The sequence below is a fragment of the Salvelinus namaycush genome, chromosome 3 (genome assembly GCF_016432855.1).
Source record: "Salvelinus namaycush isolate Seneca chromosome 3, SaNama_1.0, whole genome shotgun sequence".
Lineage (NCBI taxonomy): Eukaryota > Metazoa > Chordata > Actinopteri > Salmoniformes > Salmonidae > Salvelinus > Salvelinus namaycush.
In genome coordinates, this window is record NC_052309.1 from 5,631,552 (window position 1) to 5,655,663 (window position 24,112).

The following is a 24,112-nucleotide window of genomic DNA, read 5'->3' on the forward strand; positions in this document are numbered from 1 at the left end:
CAGTTATGATGATGCGGTACTGTAGGTATCTCTGTGTGATGTAAAGAAGCCTGTCAGGATAGAAGGGATGGGAAGACTGTACAATACATCCACTGTCACCCCAGAACATGTAGAGTAATACATATACACACACAATAACAGACAGCATATGAAAAAGAACATCATCCATAACACAATACACTGCCCAGGACTACAGAGTAGTTTGATCATTAACTCAAAACACAGTAGCAGACTGTACGACATTGAGAGGATTCAGGGGAACATATAATAATTCTGTGACATTACATGTTGGTTGCCTGCTGTGTTTGTAGTTTTAGTGACTTTTCATTACTAAAGGATATAATCATATAGCCTGGTCCCAGATCAGTTTGTGTTTGGCATGACAGACTATAGGCGTTGGAAAGACCGCACAAAACAGATCTGGAACCAAGCTAATAACCATACACAATAAAGATACTCTTCGTATAGGATAGGACGAACAGAACACTACAGACTAGAAAGTACAGGTGAATCTGAATTCTGAATCTTTACATTAGAGTAATAACATTATCCACCCTTACAAGAGTCCGAGGGGAAAATGTCCGTGTGCATTTCTTCCTACAACTCCCACCAGCTGTAGGCTTTGTGTGATTAGCAGCCAGGGGAAGCTCTATTCAGAGCCTGAGAATATACTGAGATCCCTCTAACCCCATGACAGCATCTTTAATGGTATAGTCTCTTATGGCCACCTAATTGGTTATGTTGGAGAACATGTTATTATAATGGTCTAAGAACAAAAACAGTACTAAAATAAACAATAAAAAAAATATACATCTCCTGTGAGAGTTTGATGCTTTAACATATTACAGCCATTTATTTTTCAGCTGTCAAATCTCAGACGTGACGTAAATATTTTCCCATGGCACATCAATGTCAATGGCATTACCATTTTGAAAACAAAGAATATTCTGAATGTGCTTCACAGAAAGTTCTACAATAGTTTGTTGAATAAAAATGTATTCTCTGAAATAGTAGCAAACAAATAAATAATTCACACAAAATCTTAAAATGTTTCTTTCTGGCTGCAATAGAAGCAGAATTAATAAAGAGACGAAAGAATGTAGAACTCATTTCTGCAGACAGATTGTCAAACCTCCATTCACAACACTTTCCCTGTGTATCCTTCTCAATCCCCCATACGCAAAATTAAAGCACTTCAAAAGAGTGAATGCATGTCCCCCTTCAAGAGAACTGCTGCACCTTGCTGCACTCAACTCAAAATATATCATTAAAACCTGTGTCACAAAAAAAATGAATGGGCTCGCCTATTGATTTAACCTTTGATGGTTTAGATTCAAAACCACAAAATACTCAGGTGTACACATTAAGCTAGAAGCAACATTAGCTTACCATCTTTGTAACTCAAACTCTGAACACATTCATATATTTTTGCAAGTGGATGTTAATCTCATGAATAAAAAAAATGACAAGGAAACTAACTGGCATTATCATTTAAAAGGTCTCTTGAAATAGACATGTCTTAACCTCAAAATACTATATACTGGTTAAATAAAAGGCTAAATGAAAAGAAATATGATGAGATTAAACTCAAAGAAGAACGGTTTCCATTGTACTGCACAGTCCTCAGCCCCTGGCAATGCAACCGAGATCATTATCCCATGATAAGATACAATCTTCCAGACAATTGAAATCAGGTCACAGAATTGAACCCAAACATTGAATTAATTAGCATTTTTTGGATGAGTTAACTGTACAAAACAAAAGGACAATGTATCAAGTCATGCAGAGCATTGGGCACATAAAAACAATAGAATACAATGTATATAATAAAAACATACAATTTTTATGGCTTTTAAAATGAAGTTGTATGTTCTTTGTCCTGTCCATTTCAAATAGCCTATATGGCACACAAAACATTGCAGAGATAGGCTACTGGGGAATTCCTTTGTGATTCAAAAGCCTGTCAGTGTATATTCAAATTGCGTAGAGTATGCACACGCCACTGAACTTTGACAATGTTTTTTAATCGAAACTCATGTCTCAGTTAACATAGTCATCACTTACACATTATCTTGGTTTCAAGAGCGTTGGGACTATTTACACCAATACCTTGAATATCCATCCATCCTTCCTTCGTGCCGAGCCTGTGGCCTTAGCAAACCGTCACAACAAAGACAGCAACACCCCAAATAAGGTATCGCCCTGTACTGTGTCCCACTCCCTCACCCCCATGATCACATCTCAACTGTGGCTCCTCCTGCCTCTCAATGCTCACATCAATAGTTTGTGAGGTGATGACAGTGCACCAAATTGATGAGCTATAGGTTAGGGGTCACATCCTCCACTACATACTGAGGGAACAGGCTTCACTTGACTCCCGCAAAACGTGGCACCGGCTCCAGACACATCTCAATTGAGCGTTGACTGACCGGGCCCATAGACCCCTGCCCCGCCCTGGTGACACGGCAGACAGACCCGAGGAAGTCGGGGTGTCACGGGGTCCACATCTCTAACTGGTGAGTGATGCTGAATAAGAGGCGCCATTTCACATCACTGCACTCTATACTCCTCTGTAAACTGGTCATCTCTGTATACCCGTCGCAAGACCCACTGGTTGATGCGTATTTATAAAACCCTCTTAGGCCTCACTCCCCCCTATCTGAGATACCTACTGCAGCCCTCACCCTCCATATACAACACCCGTTCTGCCGGTCACATTCAGTTAAAGGTCCTCAAAGCACACACACATCTCTGGGTCGCTCGTCTTTTCAGTTCGCTGCAGCTAGCGACTGGAACGAGCTGCAAAAAACACTCGAACTGGACAGTTTTATCTCCATCTCTTCATTCAAAGACTCAATCATGGACACTCTTACTGACAGTTGTGGCTGCTTCGCGTGAAGTATTGTTGTCTCTACCTTCTTGGCCTTTGTGCTGTTGAATATAACCCAATAATGTTTGTACCATGTTTTGTGCTTCTACCATGTTGTGTTGCTACCATGTTGTTGTCGTCATGTGTTGCTACCATGCTGTCATGTGTTGCTGCCATGCTATGTTGTCTTAGGTCTCTCTTTATGTAGTGTTGGTGTCTCTTGTCGTGATGTGTGTTTTGTCCTATATTTTTATATTATTTTTAAATCCCAGCCCCCGTCCCTGCAGGAGGCCTTTTGGTAGGCCGTCATTGTAAATAAAAATGTGTTAACTGACTTGCCTAATTAAATAAATAGGGAAGTAAAGTTCAGATCTCCTGTAGGTAGTCTGATGGATATAGTCTGTAGATGTAGTCAGTCTATGCCTTGATGAATCTCTGAGCCTGCCGTATAAGAGAGAGAGGAAGCAGGTGGAACACATGGTCATATTAACTCCTGAGTCACACTCAGACGAACCTCGAAGCATCTCAGACAGCAGCAGCCCGGGCCTTGGCCTCTTTCTCAACTCCTGAGCCTTGGCCTCTTTCTCTATATGTAGCTGTGGCTCTGACTTTCCCCTGACACTGATATGAATACACTTCACACGCATGGTGGACTAGCTGAGACCGACTGGGGAACGCCACTCATACCCTGGCCATGTGGTCTTTCCAGTAAAGATATCACCAATACCCTCCACCTCGGCCTGCTCCACATTCTCATCTGTGCTGTCATGCAAAGGGTTCAGTCCCAAATGGCACACCATTCCCTATATAGCGCACTATTTTTGACCAGGGCCGTTTGGGACACAACCTACCAACATCCACACTCCCCTGACAGCCCTGTCAACATGCTGAAGAGTGGGGGAGGGGAGAAATAGAAAAGAGGGGCGGGTACAAGCCACGGAGAGAGAATGGGGGTTGACAGAGAAGAGGAAGGGGGGGGGGGGGGGGGGGGATGGGGAGAAAGAGACTGTGGGTGAGTTGGCGTCCTCATAGGTTTAGTTTGCTCCTAGCAGAACTCGGCTAGGCGAAGCAAACGTCATTCTCCCTAAAGGACTTCGGCTGAAAAATGAGTAAAAAAACAACAATATTACTGTTTGTCCTTAGAGCCACTATAGCAACATAGCCAGTAACACATCCTCAAAATAGTCTGAATTAATCAAAGATAAATCAAGAAATCTGTTATTCATTGCCGTTTTTGCAGAGGTCTTAGTTGCGCAATCTAGCTAAGATGTTTGGTGCAGTACTTCAAGTGAAAAAACATGTGCATGAAAACTACTAATGCACTGCAGCCAGTAGGGCCGAGCTGCACTGCAGACAGTAGGACCTAGCTGCACTGCAGACAGTAGGACCGAGCTGCACTGCAGACAGTAGGACCGAGCTGCACTGCAGACAGTAGGACCGAGCTGCACTGCAGACAGTAGGACCTAGCTGCACTGCAGACAGTAGGACCTAGCTGCACTGCAGACAGTAGGACCTAGCTGCACTGCAGACAGTAGGACCTAGCTGCAGTCTTCTTTTGTTGAATGACAGCAAACACTTAATTGAAGAAACTTGTCCATATTCCCAACCCTACTGTTGACCAATCACCAACAAAAAAGGGGCATAGACCTCAGCTATAGCTGAAATAACCCTTTCCAAACACCAAAACAAACAAAAAAGTCGTAATATATGTACAGTTGAAGTTCACATACACTTAGGTTGAAGTCATTAAAACTCATTTTTCAAACACTCCACAAATTTCTTGTTAAAATATAGTTTTGGCAAGTCGGTTAGGACATCTACTTTGTGCAATTTTTCATACAATTGTTTACAGACAGATTATTTCACTTTATCACAATTCCAGTGAGTCAGAAATGTACATACACTAAGTTGACTGTGCCTTTAAACAGCTTGGAAAATTCCAGAAAATTATGTCATGGCTTTAGAAGCTTCTGGTGGGCTAATTGACAATTTGAGTCAATTGGAGGTGTACCTGTGGATGTATTTCAAGGCCTACCTTCAAATATGTTTCACTGTATAAATTAAGTTGTAGTCTTTCTGGCTAGCTGGCATTAGCTTGTTCTGGGCCAAGCAGTCACACACTTCATATTAAAACGAATGGGGTGGTAAGTACAGCACAATGCACGCTAGTTATCAACAAACGCTTACTACTACAAATGCTTACTACTACAAATGCTATCTAGTTAGCTGGCAACAACATTAGCAAAGCTTGCTACAAGCCTAACATAGCTTAAGAAAGCGATGCTACTGCCACCCTGTGGTCTGGAGTTTTTTAACGAGGCTCAAGGCAGTTGATCTGTTCTATCTGAACAACAAAATTGACTTGCCGACACTCTGGGCCGAGGTTCTAAGTATCTATCGGCAGTCAAAATCCTTGGTGTGTCTGAGGCTTTAAAGAGTATACCGACTGAGTTCCCACTCTCCTCCCATCAGATACCTCTGCTCTTAGCAGCTTAGAAGAGCTGGATAACCTTGCTCACAGAGATTGAAAAGGCTTTGTCCCAATCCAATACAGACTAGTTCAGGAGTTCGACTTTGGCTCAGCAGATGTTTCTTATCTGACTGTTTGGTGATTAGGCCTTGCCGGGTGGAGGACTGGTCCATCAGGTTTTAAATCTGTGTACTCGCATGCAACTAGCTAGTCCTAGCTGTGTAAACTACATTTGGAGTAATCTACGTAAGCGTTTCTGTCCTAGATTCTGTCCCCATCGGTGCAGCCAACCAACACTTGAGTAAAACTATTTCTTTATACAGAACAAAAGAAATTACTGGGTGAAATCCCAGTGTTCACAATCTGCAAAGAGGTGTAACCAGAGGACTATTGGTTTCTGATCTGCACTGTGCACTGGGGTGGATTACAAAGGTTTGGGTTTCAACAGAAATAATCCCTGTCTACAAGTATTAAAACCCAAATCTGGCTTTAGAAACATCACAACAGAGGGAATGGTGCATAACAGCAAGGCTTTATTTACAATCTGGGAATACTTGAAGCATATCGTTTAAAAAAACAGCTTCCACAACCAGTTTAAGATATGACTAAACTCTCGACTAACTGAAACAATGTGCACATGGAATTTTTTCAAATGGGGTAGGTTGTTTACTTGGAACTCAAGGTTATTCTAAATCTGTGGTAGATTCAGAGATTTATACAGGATTCACATTTTATTAAAACAAAAAATTACTGTCATGCTGGAAGTAATAGAATTTAGTAGACAAACTAATCAAGACGTTCCATCTTCCTACAAAGGCCTCTAGCTACTAGGCTGTTAATATATTTGGGGAGTTGCCTTCCATCAGATTGCACATATTTACTGGGATGTCTGCTGATGTAATTGTTTGCTGCTGGAAAACATGCCAGATAAAAATGAGATGGGATGGGGGGGTGTTCAGCAGCAACAGCGCTGATCAGAGCTGCATGAATCTTAAGTAGTCCCATGTTGAGGGGGTCTTTGTTCCCGGACCACTGACGGGGGACACTCTCCCACTTTTCTTTTCCCTTCCTTTTGGCAGGAACATTTATCATTCTTCCAAACGAACAATTGTGCTACAACACTGACCAGCACAGGCAGAACAATGAACTACTAAATCTGGGGCCTCCGTCACCCCGAACGCTGGTTGCTAAGAAACCTTTGATCTGCCGGACAGCTTGTCAACAAGCTCATCACTTACTTACTGAACTCAAAACCAAAGTTTTCATTCTGCACACATGTAGAAATACAGGCAGACTTACATTGTTATACAAAAACAGGCTGGTAACGGCTTAGCTAGTTAAAAAAGGATCTGCCTCAGTACCAAAATGATCTGTCGGTTTTCAGCAATATTTTCTATGATTCTACATGCATTTAAACAAAATTAAACTGTGTGCTGTAGGCCTACCACTGATGCAGAGGAATGTTATCAGTCTAGGGCCTGTGGATGAAACCAGTCCAACTCTAAATACCCTGGCCTTGAAGGGGTTAACTTCTTTCTGTCAGGGTGCTGCGTGAGTGTGTGTGTGCTGATCACAGCTGTAACCATTGAGAACAGCATCGCTGACTCTGTGCACACTGCATGGCTCCAGTAAAGTAAAACTTACCGCACTATTTACCTGTATCGCATCAATGCAGGCAATTTATCTCAATCTGGATTTTTGACAGTGGCGCCGACAGACCTGGGTCGAGACTTTTCTAGCTACAAGCTACTTTGCAGCATTTGGCTTTTTTTGGGGTGCAATTTCTTAAATTATTTAAAATAAGAACGTATCTAGTATTATTACCTACAGCCAAAAATAACTTTTGGACACTAAATTGGCGGTCACCCACCAGAAATTCGACTTCTGGCCTGGATCCTGCTTGACCATTGTTACTCTTCCTTCTGGGGAGGCTACAAGGCCCTCCCCGAACCTCCCTTCAGCAAATCAGATCATGCCTCCATCATGCGCATCCCCGCCTATATGTAACCGATGTGAAATGGCTAGCTAGTTAGCGGGGTGTGCACTAATAGCGTTTCAATCGGTGACGTCACTCGCTCTGAGACCTTGATGTAGTTGTTCCCCTTGCTCTTCAAGGGCCGCGGCTTTTGTGGAGCGGTGGGTAACGATGCTTCGTGGGAGGCAGTTGTAGATGTGTGCAGAGGGTCCCTGGTTCGCGCCCAGGTAGGGGCGAGGAGAGGGACGGAAGCTATACTGTTACATATAGGCAGAAACTAAGCAGGAAGCACCCATGGTAAAAACAGTTCAATGTTGGTCTGACCAATCGGAATCGATTACAACTTATCCAAACCCAAAACCCGTGGGTAGATGGCTGCATTCACGTAAAAACTGAAAGCGTAAACCACAGCATTTAACCACGGCTAAATGACTGGAAACATGGAAGTGTACAAACAGACCAGCTATGACCTCCGTAAGGCAATCAAAGAGGAAAAAGGATAGTACAGGGACAAGGCGGAGTCGCAATTAATTGGCTCAGACACGAGACGTATGTGGCAGGGACTACAGACAATCACGGGTTATAAAAGGCAAAGCCAGCCATGTCAGACACTGACGCCTCGCTCCCACAAACACCTTTTCGCTCCTGTAGAGGCAAATAGAGCCGGTGGAGTGGGCCCCCGCCGCGCACGAGGAATGTGTGCTCCCAATCTCTGTGGCCGACGTGAGTAAACCCTTGCAAGGCTGACAGCCCAGACGGCGTCCTCAGAGCATGTGCAGGCTAGCTGGCTGTTCACGGACATACAGTTGAAGTCGGAAGTTTACATACATTTAGGTTGGAGTCATTAAAACTTGTTTTTCAACCACTCCACAAATTTCTTGTTAACAAACTACAGTTTTGGCAAGTCGGTTAGGACATCTACTTTGTGCATGACAAGTAATTCTTCCAACAATTGTTTACAGACAGATTATTTCACTTAATCACAATCCCAGTGGGTCAGAAGTTTACATACACTAAGTTGACTGTGCCTTTAAACAGCTTGGAAAATTCCAGAAAATGATGTCATGGCTTTAGAAGCTTCTGATAGGCTAATTGACATCATTTGAGTCAATTGGAGGTGTACCTGTTGATGTATTTCAAGGCCTACCTTCAAACTCAGTGGCTCTTTGCTTGGATATCATGGGAAAATCAACAGAAATCAGCCAAGACTGAAAAGAAAAAAAATGTAGACCTCCACAAGTCTGGTTCATCCTTGGGAGCAATTTCCAAACGCCTGAAGGTACTACGTTCATCTGTACAAACAATAGTATGCAAGTACAAACACCATGGGACCACACAGCCATCATACTGCTCAGGAAGGAGACACATTGTCTCCTAGAGATGAACGTACTTTGGTGCGAAAAGTGCAAATCAATCCCAGAACAGCAGCAAAGGACCTTGAAGATGTTGGAGGAAACAGGTACAAAAGTATCTATATCCACAGTAAAACGAGTCCTATATCGACATAACCTGAAAGGCCGCTCAGCAAGGAAGAAGCCACTGCTCCAAAACTGCCATAAAAAAGACAGACTACGGTTTGCAACTGCACATGGGGACAAAGATCGTATTTTTTGGAGAAATGTTTTCTGGTCTGATGAAACAAAAATAGAACTGTTTGGCCATAATGACCATTGTTATGTTTGGAGGAAAAGGGGGAGGCTTGCAAGCCAAAGAACACCATCCCAACCGTGAAGCACTGGGGTGGCAGCATCATGTTGTGGGGGTGCTTTGCTACAGGAGGGACTGGTGCACTTCACAAAATAGATGGCATCATGAGGAGCGAAAATGATGTGGATATATTGAAGCAACATCTCAAGATATCAGTCAGGAACTTAAAGCTTGGTCGCAAATGGGTCTTCCAAATGGACAATGACCCCAAGCATACTTCCAAAGTTGTGGCAAAATGGCTTAAGGACAACAAAGTCAAGGTATTGGAGTGGCCATCACAAAGCCCTGACCTCATCCTATAGAAAATGTGTGGGCAGAACTGAAAAGGCGTGTGCGAGCAAGGAGGCCTACAATGCTGACTCAGTTACACCAGCTCTGTCAGGAGGAATGCGACAAAATTCACCCAACTTATTGTGGGAAGCTTGTGGAAGGCTACCTGAAACGTTTGACCCAAGTTAAACAATTTAAAAGCAATGCTACCAAATACTAATTGAGTATATGTAAACTTCTGACCCACTGGGAATGTGATGAAAGAAATAAAAGCTGAAATAAATCTCTCCTATTATTCTGACATTTCACATTCTTAAAATAAAGTGGTGATCCTGACTGACCTAAGACAGGGAATTTTTACTAGGATTAAATGTCAGGAATTGTGAAAAACTGAGTCTAAATGTACTTTGCTAAGGTGTATGTAAACTTCCAACTTCAACTGTATGTGTGACAGACCGCCTCGATTCGGTCTTATGTAGCAACATTTGAAATGGTGTTCTATTTGTTTTACATTGGATAAAAATAAGAGACTCGGAGCTACAAAATGGGTGAGTGGCGCAGCGGTCTAAGGCGCTGCGTCACTACAGATCCTGGTTCGAGCCCAGGCTGTGCCACAGCCGGCCGCGACCGGGAGACCCATGAGGCAGCGCACAATTTTCCCAACGTCGTCCGGGTTAGGGGAGGGTTTGACTGACCGGGTTGTCCTTATCCCATCGCGCTCTAGCGACTCCTATGGCGGGCTGGGCACAATACACGCTGACTTCGGTCGGCAGCTGTACGGCATTTCCTCCGACACATTGGTGCGGCTGGCTTCCGGGTTAAGCAAGCAACGTGTCAAGAAGAAGTGCTGCTTGGTGGGGTCAAGTTTCCCACCCATCTCTTTAATGATTCACATGTGAAGCCATGTGCTAAAACAGACTGAGGAAGGTAGTGTAATAAACAACCAAAGATTAAGACTAAAAGTGGTGAAAGGAGTAGCCTACAATAAGGAAAACTCCAGGTAAAAATTACACGTTATCTAGTCCTTGGCCTACATCCTAATCTGACTTTGAAAGTGTCCAGATAAAAATATTGTATAAATGTTAGATGCTTACCGAGACACACTTGTTAAATTGATGGGTCATGTGACAAAGTGCTAGAACCACCCCCCAGGCACATCTAGCTAAGTGGTCAGTATTGTCTAGACATGTACATTGAACCTAGTTGGTTAGCTTTAGGGACCTGCAGTCGTACGCCAGCATTTCATGCATGTTGGCTAGCTATGACGTTTTTACTGTAGCTATGGGTTGGGATTATGGTGCATTCTTTAGCAAGCTAGCTACATGTCTAAACAAAAGACCACATCGCCCGATGATTACATGACCCTGCCAGGTGGCCGTAAACACACCCCAGACACACCTGATTTATACGGTGTTTCCTCGGACACATTGGTGCGGCTGGCTTCCGGGTTAAACGATCAGTGTGTCAAGAAGCAGTACGGCTTGGCATGGGTCGTGTTTCAGAGGACGCATGGCTCTCCACCGTCGCTTCTCCCGAATCCGTACGGGAGTTGCAGCGATGGGACAAGACTAACTCCCAATTGGATACCACGTTTTTAACAAAACATCTACAAAACTGTGTACGCGGCCAATCAACTTTGATTCGTCCATATAGCCCAACTCTCCTGTCAGCCCCCACATACTGTAGGGACACATACATAAAGTATATCCCTAACAAGAGAGATGTCTTAAATGTTAGACTAAGATGACATAGTATCAAAATTGTGCAATATAGCTACAATATGATTAGGTATGAGGCAGATGTTTGCAACGGGGTAGTTAGTGTTAGACGCCCAAGTGACAATTAGATGCCAGAAACGTGACAAGCTAGCATTTTATTGCCTCCATTTCAACATAAGAGTATTATATAGGCTACAGAGAAACTGCAGCATTCCAATGGAAAATAACAGGCGAGCCAGCAGCAACAAGCGAGCCAGCAGCCACAAGCGAGCCAGCAGCCACAAGCGAGCCAGCAGCCACAAGCGAGCCAGCAGCAACAAGCGAGCCAGCAGCCACAAGCGAGCCAGCAGCAACAAGCGAGCCAGCAGCAACAAGCGAGCCAGCAGCCACAAGCGAGCCAGCAGCAACAAGCGAGCCAGCAGCAACAAGCGAGCCAGCAGCAACAGTGAACATAACAAATGAAGAGGATGCAAATGAGGCCCCATGAGAATCACATATGTCTTCTGGCAGAAAACAAAGGTTAGTGCTACATCACATGGGGTGGAGGTTATACCAGGCATGGGTTAGTGCTACATCACATGGGGTGGAGGTTATACCAGGCATGGGTTAGTGCTACATCACATGGGGTGGAGGTTATACCAGGCATGGGTTAGTGCTACATCACATGGGGTGGAGGTTATACCAGGCATGGGTTAGTGCTACATCACATGGGGTGGAGGTTATACCAGGCATGGGTTAGTGCTACATCACATGGGGTGGAGGTTATACCAGGCATGGGTTAGTGCTACATCACATGGGGTGGAGGTTATACCAGGCTGGGTTAGTGCTACATCACATGGGGTGGAGGTTATACCAGGCATGGGTTAGTGTTACATCACATGGGGTGGAGGTTATACCAGGCATGGGTTAGTGCTACATCACATGGGGTGGAGGTTATACCAGGCATGGGTTAGTGCTACATCACATGGGGTGGAGGTTATACCAGGCTGGGTTAGTGCTACATCACATGGGGTGGAGATTATACCAGGCTGGGTTAGTGCTACATCACATGGGGTGGAGGTTATACCAGGCTGGGTTAGTGCTACATCACATGGGGTGGAGGTTATACCAGGCTGGGTTAGTGCTACATCACATGGGGTGGAGGTTATACCAGGCATGGGTTAGTGCTACATCACATGGGGTGGAGGTTATACCAGGCTGGGTTAGTGCTACATCACATGGGGTGGAGGTTATACCAGGCTGGGTTAGTGCTACATCACATGGGGTGGAGGTTATACCAGGCTGGGTTAGTGCTACATCACATGGGGTCGAGGTTATACCAGGCTGGGTTAGTGCTACATCACATGGGGTGGAGGTTATACCAGGCTGGGTTAGTGCCAATTTCCTCCATACCTCCACCCCATGTGATGTAGCACTAACCTTACACTAGCCCCCTCTTCCTCTTCCTGCCTCTTGGCATGCAAAGCATTGCATGGGTGGGGAAAGTGTAAAAAAGGCACACTAACATGGTGACGTCCTCTTACTTCATCCAACAAAACAGGCACGAGAGAAGACAGTGGACGCTTTCTAGTAACCTTCATGCAGACAATGGGAACAAGAACTTACTTGTCTGTCATGGCTTCAGCTAGCGAATATTGATTCATGAAAACGGCCTTTTCTGTCTTGCACAGTAGCTTGAAACAGGGGAGTGAAGGGTGAGATGGTTTACATCACAGATCTGTGAAGGGAGAGAAGAGGAGGAGGAGGATAGGGAGAGGAACAGTTTGAGTTCATATGAAACAATTAAACATCAACGGCTTTACATATATGTCATTTATAGCATTTATAAAATGCTACTTGCTGACATGGAACTCACAACACTCTATCTCTTCATTAAAAAAATAAACATGCATATACTTGACTAGAAAAAAACTAAAATGCCCTTTTTTTAAAAATGGCCCAGTAGGCATTTCCCTTGCTTGTAATATGGACACCAAGCTTCTCTGGAACACTTATTACAACACCCTGTGTTTCAGCACAAAAGACATTTGAACAGGCTGGGGATAACTTGCAGACAAGCCCGACTTGCTCACAATTAGCAAAGGCAAGGATTGGTCTTCAACTTGTCGGGGGGGATACAGTTACCATGACTACCAGCGCAGCTGAAGCCGCCAAGCATAAATTGTGTTTCTAGCACAGAGAAATCCACCAGGCAACCAGACGGCTGGAAAGAGTGGTCTAGGATATACTTCAGGGCATAAATTGCCGAAACGTTTCGTTAAATCAAATTTCACCACCACAAAATGTCATTACCTGATGAAAATGCATTACACCATCCAGTGTACATGCGGTTGCTATGGTTGCATCAATGTTAACAGTCATCACGTGGTGCAATATGTACACAAGGGTTAGGAAAGGCACTTGACTACAGTACACAAAGCATTTCTTTATGTATGCCAATGACGCCATTGTTGAACTGTTTTTCTAAATAAAAAGACACCTATAGTATAGTGATGTAAAATGTGTTAACATTATTTACTACTGCAGTTGTATCATAAATCTGCGCCAAAAAAAATGCATAAATTATTATGCAGAGCACATTCTCTAATCCTATAGAGTTTATCCTGCAATAGAGTTCTGATATTAAAAAGAAATGAAAACCAGCTCAATTTTGGATTTTCATTAGGATGTTGGTGACAACATTTTAATTTGGAATGCTTTATTTTCCACGTGCTTATCCTTAGATCTCTAAGCTGTGTCCTCGCTGTACAGTAATGCATCAGCAGAATCAGCCATAAGTCTATCAGCTTATCTTTCCATAAAAAGATTAAAATAGTAACACATTAGCTAAATAGATTAGGCCCATCCGCATGTCAACACATACGGAAAAAAAATATCCAACACCTATCCTGAAGAGGGATAGGTAGATTAATCAGCTAGATGGGTTTTCGCTCTTTTAGCCTACAAAACAGGGCCTGGCTACTGCCATTTTCAGCAAGTAGACAAACTTACAATAGGCCTTTTGACAATTACACCGGTCTTCTGACATTCCTCAGTGATCACCCACAACATGTAGGTCGAGATATACTTCACCACCTAATCAAAAGCCATGTTAAAAAGCTATAATGGTTTAGGACTGCTGGTGTGGATACCATAACAGAGATGCTCCAAGGGATAAAGTGTACTGTTGGAGCTGATCTAGGATCAGGTCCTACCTGGTCCATAACAAATCTGATTCAATATGACTTAACGCCGGGCATACAGTACACGATTTCACCACAAAAATGCGTCGCCGTTTTTGCAGTCAACAGACTAAATTTTCGCAAATCGGGGTGAAATCCTATGAACTTGGGCTAGGATCAGTATGTCGGGACTGGGGTATTTTTTAGTGGGTTAAGGACACACCGATGATGGCTGTTCCCTTCTACAGACCCCTGTCAAATGTCCTGAGCATTTTCTAACATTTTTGGTTTTGCATCTTGTAGTAGGAGCAGTGCTACGACTTAAATTGGACAAGGCCTACTGCCATTAGCCAATGAGCGCTCAGCATGCGAGACCAAAACAATGATGACCAAGAGGAAATCAACAACACATAGGGGCTGTGGTAACTAGTGACAACCGATGTCAACATTGACTATATACATCGTAAACATTCATTTTTTGTTGTCTTCATTTAAGATTAAGGTTAGGCATAAGGTTAGCAGTGTGGTTAAGATATGTTTTAAAATCTGATTTTAAGAAGATAAAATGTAGAAATAGGCGGGTTTAGCCATAATTAATGAGAATGATTGTGCTGTAAGGGAGAACACTGCTTCCTTTTCAATATTAAAAGTTCTCACCTCCAAGTCCTACTGTAGAACAATACAGTGCATTCGGAAAGTTTTCCACTTTGTTACGTTAAAGCCTGATTCTTTAAAAAAAAATATATACAAACATCTACACCATACTGATTAAGTGAAAACAGGTTAAAAAAACAGAAATAACTCATTTACTTAAGTATTCAGACCCTTTGCTATGAGACTTGAAATTGAGTTTTTCATTGCTCATCCTTGAGATGTTTCTACAACTTGATTGGAGTCCACATGTGGTAAATTCAATTGATTGGACATTATTTGGAAAGGCACACACACACCTGTCTATATAAGGTCCCACAGTTGTCAAACAAAAACCAAGCCATGAGGTCGAAGAAATTGTCCGTAGAGCTCCGAAACAGGATTGTGTCTAGGCACAGATCTGGGGAAGGGTACCAAAACATGTCTGCAGCATTGAAGGTCCCCACGAACAGTGGACTCCATCATTCTTAAATGGAAGAAGTTTAGAACCACCAAGATTCTTCCTAGATCTGGCCAAACTGAGCAATGGGGGGAGAAAGTCTCTGAAAGTCCTTGAGGCCCAGCCAGAGCCCGAACCCAAAGGACATATCAGGAGAGACCTGAAGAATAACTGTGCAGTGACACTCCCCATCCAACCTGACAGAGCTTGAGAGGATCTGCAGAGAAGAATGGGAGAAACTCCCCAAATACAGGTGTACCAAGCCTGTAGCATCATACCCAAGAAAACTCGAGGCTGTAATTGTTGTCAAAAGATGCAAATATTTCTAAAAACCTGTTTTTGCTTTGTCATTATGGGGTAGTGTGTGTAGATTGAGTGGGGGGGGGGGGGGGGGCATTTTAATAAATTTTACAATAAGGCTGTAACGTAACAAAATGTGGATAAAGTCAATGCACTGTAAATCCATATTGTCCACACCATATTTTGCGCCTCTGAGAAACACAGGGCAGGATCAACTAGGAAGTCATCATGTAATGTGAGCACCCACATCCTGGGGTTGAGGATGAACAGAATGAAAGATCTGGGACAAGAAAAAATTAATCAGGGTAATATGTGGGCAAGTCCAAGTTGTTATGATTTTAGAGGTTGTGTATGCCCAGTATAAAAAGCAAAACAGATCCTACTCAGAGGCTTGATAAATACAGACCCAGACAGCCTCTAGCTGTGGAACCTGGAGTCAATGACTGGTTCTCAGGGGGGGGGAACCATCCTGGCTGGGTTGCCTGGTTGTCGTCTAGTGTTCCTGTCTGCCTCCGTCCACCTCGTTAGTGAGTTTAGGATGTCTGATGCAGTCTGCCTGCCCTGGGACATGGCTTGAGATTAGATTCCTAATTAACAGCCATGTCTTAGGGCAGGTTGTCTGCCTCCAGTCCCCTCGGTGCTCCTCCCCGTCAAGACAGGCCCTCTCTTTACAATAACATAAGGCAGCAGAATGGCTGATATTCTTCAACTAGGTCTATGCTCCTGGTCCTACCTCTATGTCTATAACTCAGTAAAGCTCAAATCTTCTCTGCAATATACAGGCCTCCTTTTAATCTTTACGTCCACCCCAGCCCCTCCCCATAAGCAAGTGAGCATTCAATTCTTCTGTAAAAAAAAATGTAAGAAAAGAAACATTGACCTGTGCCTGCCAACATTTGTATGGGTCTCTTGGGCAGGCAGATTAGACTACCCCAGAACGTGTGGGGCGATAAAATGTGCGGCAACCACTCTTTTCTCCAGTCAATTTCCTACTGCCCATAATGGAAAAGTTTGAAATATGCAGAGATAGCAGAGGGTTTTCCACAATGCAGTTGTTCATGAACCAATTGTCAAAGTGCTCAGTGCTGCAGACACTAATGGAAAAATGGCAAGCGTTGCAGTTTGCCTTGCGGAGAGGAAATTCCATTAAGTACGTCCAAGGGGAAAAAGCAACTGTTAAAAGGGTAGGCCTGTTGAATTTTAAGAATATATCTTGAAAATCTGCATAGATGAATGCGTAAATTAATTTCAGGTATCAAAGAGCTTCCAAAGAAACTCTGCAGACTTTGAAGTCAATCCAGTTCTATTCCTTTACCATGATCAACCATGATCTAGGTGAACGAAAATGTTCCATTTTACAAAGATCTGTCCAATGGAATTCATGGAGGCTCATCAAGAAATGTGAATTTCACTACCACAGCAGGAATTCAAAAGGGGCATATATATATATATATATATATATATATATTTATTTTATGAACAAAAGGGGGGATCCAACCTACATCTCTGATAAACACAGACATACACACAAAAATTTTCCACTCTGTACATTAAATGGAAAATAATGAGGTGGTGTCAAATCACACATCACTTGATCCTTGTGATGTTCTAAGATGGCACATGAATGACAAAAGGCTGCATGGCTATCTGTTCTGTGCTACCACTGCTATTTTGGGGAATTGAGAGCTCCGAGGCACGAGCCCAGAGTCTTTGAAGTGCAGTGATAGCACTTGAAAAGACGTTAACTGGCTTTGATCTTGTGAAGCAAGGCAACACTGACTGGGCTGGCTGTTGCGAACGAAGAGAGTATTCCCATACCCAATAATGAGGTGGAAAACAAGCATCTCTACAGGGAGAGACCAAAAATACCAGCTTCCTTGTCAGGGTAAAATAATAACACACAGCGACTAGCTTCACAACTTTTTCCATGTCCTGCTGTAACAAAACCTCAAAAAGGAATAGGTCACTTTAGCAAATAAATCTCATCTGTATAGCCTGGTAGAGGAAAGACAGAAAGGCTATTTCCTTTTAGAGCCTGTACAAATGTACCCCTTGCAGATCTAACTACCGGTAAATCAACAGTCAATAAGCTCATTTAAAAAGGCATAAATATTAATGTAACTAAAGAGTAAGAATCAAGTGGAATACCTCACCACCGATAGTACAGTAGTGCTAAACAGTTTTAAAATCACATGCAGGCACCAGATTTCATTAGAAACAAAAACACTGAATAATTCAACATCCAGAGAAAATACGTAAAAATACTAAAACCATATGATAAGCTTACTTCGAATGTGGAGCGTAGTAGTCGACTTCCAAAGACAAACTGATCATGACATGTTCTCAACAATAAAGAGTTATTGGTCACATTTTGCTGCTTCCGTCCAGTGTCTGTTGTCCCATGCAAGTCCTGGTAGTATTTATGATAAGGGACTCTTACCAAGCTCTGTAGCCCAGTCAGAAGCTCCTCCAGCTGGGGAGAGTAGCAGTTGGAGGTGGCTCCACTCTTCACAACCCCCTACCAAGATGTTAGCATGACCAGTGACAACACTGCTGACCATGACAAAGAGAAAAAAAATACAAGCATCCACCAAAGGCAGTAGTCACCTCCTCTTTCCAGAGGCAGTAGTCACCTCTTTCCAGCCATACCGCTCCTTCCTTCTCACCAGCAACAATAAATTATTCAACCCAGTCTGTCCAAAAATGCGACAGAAATAAGAAAAGGAGGGAAAGCCCCAGTCATCCAACACACACAGAGCAGAGCAGCCTTGCCTCTTTGGCAGCCCTACCTTAACAATAGGAGTATCTAGTGGACTTGCCTGCCTTCTCTCTGTCAAGGCAGTCAAGCGGTGCACGTTGTGGAGCGATAGCGCTGAAATCTCTCTCGCCTCTGGAATGCACACAATTTCAGGAGGAGGAGGGGGAAGAGGGGTTTCTCTGAGTGAGTGTCTATTGTTTAAAAGGGTTGTTCTGCGACCCTTAGCAGGCAGGGTGAATAGGGATCAGTATTCCAGCTGCCCTCTTTCAGCAGTAAATCCTATTGTAACCCAAGGTGCTCTGGTGCTGCCACAGTGAGAGAAACAGGAGGGGGTTATATCGGACCATAATTTCACAGTGGTTAGTGTCCACCCACATGAGTAGAACACGTGTTATAGGTTAAAGATTGACAAGTTGTATGACAACGGTGTGGACGTCAGCTGCAAAGAGCGGTGGACATCCCAGTGACGGAATGTCCTGTACGTAGAAAACTCCACTTCTTTCAGCCACACTGGAACCTTTTCAAAACACTGTCAACAGCACTGAGCTTCCTGTTTCTCTCCTCTACCCTCCGTGATATCCAGCCTCTTGGCTTCAGCTGTTGGATCTTGGAGACTTTTCAATTTCGGAGTTCTGTTTTCCTTCGGGAAGAGGGCCAGGAGTTGCCAGGACAACCATAAATATTCTTGGAAATGGAAACCATTGTTACACTGAAGGCATTTGTAAGACTGAATGTTGCGATAATGGCCATAAAGTATAACACATGACAGTTGGGTTTCTTTTGCACATTTGCATCAAGCGGTTTTACACTGGATATAGGCTACCTTACATTAACTCAACGGTATTCTCAGCATTTCAGTTAGATCCTCCTTGGCTTATACCTATAGGCTCAATGTAGAATAATAACCTCTTGCTGTTCCCTCCGCTTCAATCAATCTGATATGATGAGCACAACGTCTAAACCACCATAATGTTGTTTTGATGCTTCATTGATCATGGACAATTCATGTCACATGCATGGAAGTCACTGAGGCGATTTCATAGCAATATTTCAGATTTTCTAAAAGTTGCCAAGACATATCAATTGACAAGAGAATTTGAGCCTAGATGAGAGAAAAACAAATTATAAATAGGGAGTCGCAGTGCTGAAATGAGATCTGCCACAACTCCTCCATGTAAGTTGGCAGTTCTTGTAGTAGCAACTGAATAGAGCAACTTCTCAAATAAAGTAGTCGTACATACAACATACTGTGTCAATATGAGAGCTACACGCCAATAGAAACAAAGAAAAGTGCAATATCTTGGTTTTTTTTGGTGTAGAAAGCAGCTGTGCAGGAAACCGAGATCAATCTTCAATATGTAGCTTCTTATCGTTTAATATGAAATCCTATTTCTGCTAAATAGCAAGACAAACATTAAAACGGAATATTGAAGGATTCCGGAATGCAATGCAACACACTATTCCCCGAAGGCTCTGACAACAATGTAATTGTGTCTGTTGCAAGGAGCAGATGCTCCTCATGTTTGTGCCAATAGGAAATTATTCAAGCCTGGGTATGTTGGGGTGTGGGTGTGGCGGGGAAGAAGCAGAACTACCATCACAATCCTGTTGGAATGCAACATATTACCTAAAAACAGCTACAGTAAGTCCTCATGTTGCTCAGGTCCTTGAGTGCCAGGGGAACAGAGGTAATGCATATGTAAATAGGTGTGTATGATGACTTCATAGCACCGTTTACAGTGGCCTCCACAGCTGGGGGTAGAAGGCAGCTCACAACTGCTCTGGCTATTGCCAGTCTAGCCTGGAATTCAAACGGATATGAAACTGCATATTTTGGTCCCCAAACCCAGCAGACCCAGTCCAGTAAATGACCTGCTGCAGGTCGACTTACTGCAGCAGGAAAGCTTGCGAAACACAAACCTGTGATCCAACTTGGCCGTGTTAGGTACCAAGCGGAAGAAAAGACTTAAAAACCTGAACTTGTCCAATAAGACCCTTGTTTCTGTTTTCCATTGCAAAATGTTTAAAAGTGATTTCAGTTGTGTACCGTAATAAACATGACCCTGTCCTCTGCTTTTGAGGTACTTACATTATTGGGGTTTGCCTCACTGGTAGCAGTGACATAGAGAACCCTCGTGTGCTAACGGCATATCCATGCAACCCTGCACAAGCCCTCTGTCAGAGGCAATTTGAGCACTCACAACTTCAGACAAATAGTCTGGTCTCACAGACAAGGAGTACATAACTCCTGACAAGCAAAACAAACGCCATTTTTTTTCACATAAAGTATAGTTGGAACAAAGATGCTTGAGTGATATAGAGCATCCCATTTCAGTCTTATTCCAACTAGCCGTAAATCAATTACCGGTGAAAAGTCCCTCAAATCTGGGTTGCGTGCTTCAATAGGTTCTGTCACAAGCAAGAGTATTCTATGTAATTCGATCTCAACTCGTTTGTGAGTCCTGTGCTTCCAATGATGTTGTTAACAACGTGAACCTCAACGTCAAGACAACACACAGATGTTAGTCAATGAAAGGATTGCAAGCGTTCAAAACATCATTAGCGTGTTTGAATTTAAGAGTCACTGAATAAACCAAAACAATCTACTGCAATCAAGACCCAGAATAACCTTTCCTGACCTTTACTCTGAAATAACAAGACCTTAGGAAAGCAACTTGATATTGGAATTCAAGAAGTGAAACAAAATACCAAAGCAACATATTTATGCATCAATGTTCTTGCATGACTTCTTCACTACAGTGAATTACCAATGACATAGCCTAAATCCATTTATTGATCCATCATTGATCCATCATGATGACTACTTGCGTGTTGCTTTGAAGTAGCCTCTCGAGTCTAGATAATTTACCAGCATGCATTTCAATGTTAAAGCGACATCAGCCTCTTCTCCTGCTGGGAGGATTAAAGTAGAAGTTCACACACATATAATGTTGTGGATAAAGTTCGGAATTACACAATATCGGGTGTACAACATCTAAAAGACCTGAACCACTATACGAAGAGATTAGATGTTTCTAAAATGACGACATGTCTGTTTTTGGAGTCTGATCATCTGTGGTCGCCATACTGTAGAACAAGCAATGAGGAAGTCTACTGTTGGTGGGATAAATTTCTCAAAACCAAGTGGGGGGAAAAAGAGATTTGATTCAAATCAGGTGAACTTCTCCTTTAAAATGGCAGCACTGTATTCTGATGGAGGCACAGAGTCCGACAAGAGACTGTTCTCTTCTCTGGAGTACCTGGCGCTCTATTGATGAGCTCTGAAAGCACTTGGCACACACAAGTCGGCAGGAGTCAACACAGCCCTTCTGTCACTAGTCCGTCTGTTGACAGACAGGGTCCTACATTGACTAGTTGGGTTCACCGGGTGTGCTGAGAATCAGAAGTCATCATCAATATTCTAGATGTTTGAGTAGACAGTTCCCCATTCAAACCAAAGTTACCAAAAGCTGTCATCATATACTGTCCATAACCAGCTGATTAGTCTGTTTTCCAATGCCTTAGACGTGGCTCGTCAGATGTTGGTTTCGTGTACAGTACCAGTCAAAGTTGACACCTACTCATTCAAGAGTTGTTTTATTTTTACTATATTGTAGAATAATAGTGAAGACATCACAACTCTGAAATAACACATATGGAATCATGTAGTAATAAAAATAAATAAAAACGTGTTAAAATCAAAATATATTTTATATTTGAGATTCTTCAAAATAGCTACCCTTTGCCTTTACGACAGCTTAGTACACTCCTGGCACTCTCAACCAGCTTCATGCAAAATGCTTTTCCAACAGTCTTTCCAGTTCCCACAAATGCTGAGCACTTGTTGGCTGCTTTTCCTTCACTCTGCGGTCAATTTGGTTGAGGTCAGGTGATTGTGAAGGCCAGGCCATCTGATGCAGCACTCCATCACTCTTCTTCTTGATGAAATAGCCCTTACACAGCCTGGCGGTGTGTTGGGTTATTGTTCTGTTGAAAAACAAATGATCATCCCATCTGGTTTGCGCTCAGTGGGACTGCGTATCGCTGCAGAATGCTGTGGTAGCCATGCTGGTTAAGTGTGCCTTGAGTTCTAAATCACTGGCAGTGTCACCAGCAATGCACCACCACACCTCCTCCTCCATGCTTCACGGTGGGAACCACACAAGCGGAGACCTGCTCTGCATCTCACAGACAGAGGTTAGAACCAAAAATCTCCAATTTGGACTCATCAGACCAAAGGACAGATTTCCACCAGTCTAATGTCCTTTGCTCATGTTTCTTGGCCAAAGCAAATCTCTTCTTCTCATTGGTGTCCTTTAGTAGTGGTTTCTTTGCAGCAATTCAACCATGAAGGCCTGATTCATGCAGTCTCCTCTGAACAGTTGATGTTGAGATGTGTCGGTTACTTGAACTCTGTGATGCGTTTATTGGGACTGTAATCTGAGGTGCAGTTAAATAACATTTTGTGTCATATGCGCCAAATACAACAGGAGTAGACCTTAGCGTGAAACGCTTACTTACAAGCCCTTAACCAACAATGAAGTTCAAGAAATAGAATTAAGATTTACTAAATAAACTAAAGTGAGAAGAAACATTTTTTATCTAAAAGTAACAAGAAAATTACATAACGAGGCTATATACAGGAGGTACCGAGTCAATGTGCGGGAGTACAAGTTAATCAAGGTAATTTGTAAAGTAAAGTGACTAATGAACTTATCGTCTGCAGCAGAGGTAACTCTGGGTCTTCCTTTCCTGTGGCGGTCCTCATGAGAGCCAGTTTCATCATAGCGCTTGATGGTTTTTGCAACTGCACTTAAAATAAATGTTCTTGACATTTTCCAGATTACTTTAACCTCTCTTGGGTAGGGGGCAGTATTTTCACCTCCGGATGAAAAGCGTGCGCAAAGTAAACTGCCTGTTACTCAGGCCCAGAAGCTAGGATATGCATATAATTGGTAGATTTGGATAGAAAACTCTAAAGTTTCTAAAACTGTTAAAATAATGTCTGAGGATAACAGAACTGATATGTCAGGCAAAACCCCAAGGACAAAACATCCAGAAAAAAAAAGTGTGAGGTCATAGGATTTTCCAATTGTTTCTATGGGATACCGTTATTATTAGGAACCTGGTTGCAGTTCCTATGGCTTCCACAAGATGTCAACAGTCTTTAGAAATGGTTCAATGTTTTTCTTTTGAGAAATGAAGAAGTAGTCCTATTCATTGTAAGTCTCACTCCAGGTGGACTCCACTGTTTTGGTGCGCGTGAACTGGAGCGCGCTTCGTTGTTTTTATCCGGTATTAGAAACAGTTTATTCCGTCTTAAATTTGATCGATTATTTACGTTTTAGGGTACCTGTTTTAGGGTACCTGTTTGGACCAAGTTTACAGGTAACTTATTAGATACTTTTTTGGCATGTTGGGCGATTTGAAACCGGTGTATTTCTGAATCAAACAAATGGACATTTTTGGGATATAAAAGATGGACATTATCAAACAGAAGGACCATTTGTGATGTTTCTGGGACATTTTGGAGTGCCAACAGAAGATCTTCAAAGGTAAGGCATTAATTATATCGCTATTTCTGACTTTTGTGGCGCACCTGCCTGGTTGAAAAGGTTTGCTTTCGCCGTAAAGCCTTTTTGAAATCTGACACAGCGGCTGGATTAACAAGAAGTTAAGCTTTATTTTGATGTATAAGACTTATTTTCAAGAATGTTAAATATTTGAATTTGGTATTTTTGAATTTCGCGCTCTGCAATTTCACCGGATGTTGGCCAGGTGGGATGCTACCGTC

At 42.8% G+C, this 24,112-nt stretch overlaps 1 protein-coding gene across 1 annotated transcript in view; it reads right to left on the minus strand.

The window, feature by feature from the left end:
- Positions 1 to 24,112, minus strand: part of sema4d (sema domain, immunoglobulin domain (Ig), transmembrane domain (TM) and short cytoplasmic domain, (semaphorin) 4D) — a 70,975-nt gene that overhangs the window by 42,520 nt on the left and 4,343 nt on the right. The window contains exon 2 of the mRNA XM_038989591.1: positions 12,615 to 12,726. The gene's annotated coding sequence lies outside the window, so the exon portion shown is untranslated. The remainder of the gene's footprint in view (positions 1 to 12,614; positions 12,727 to 24,112) is intronic.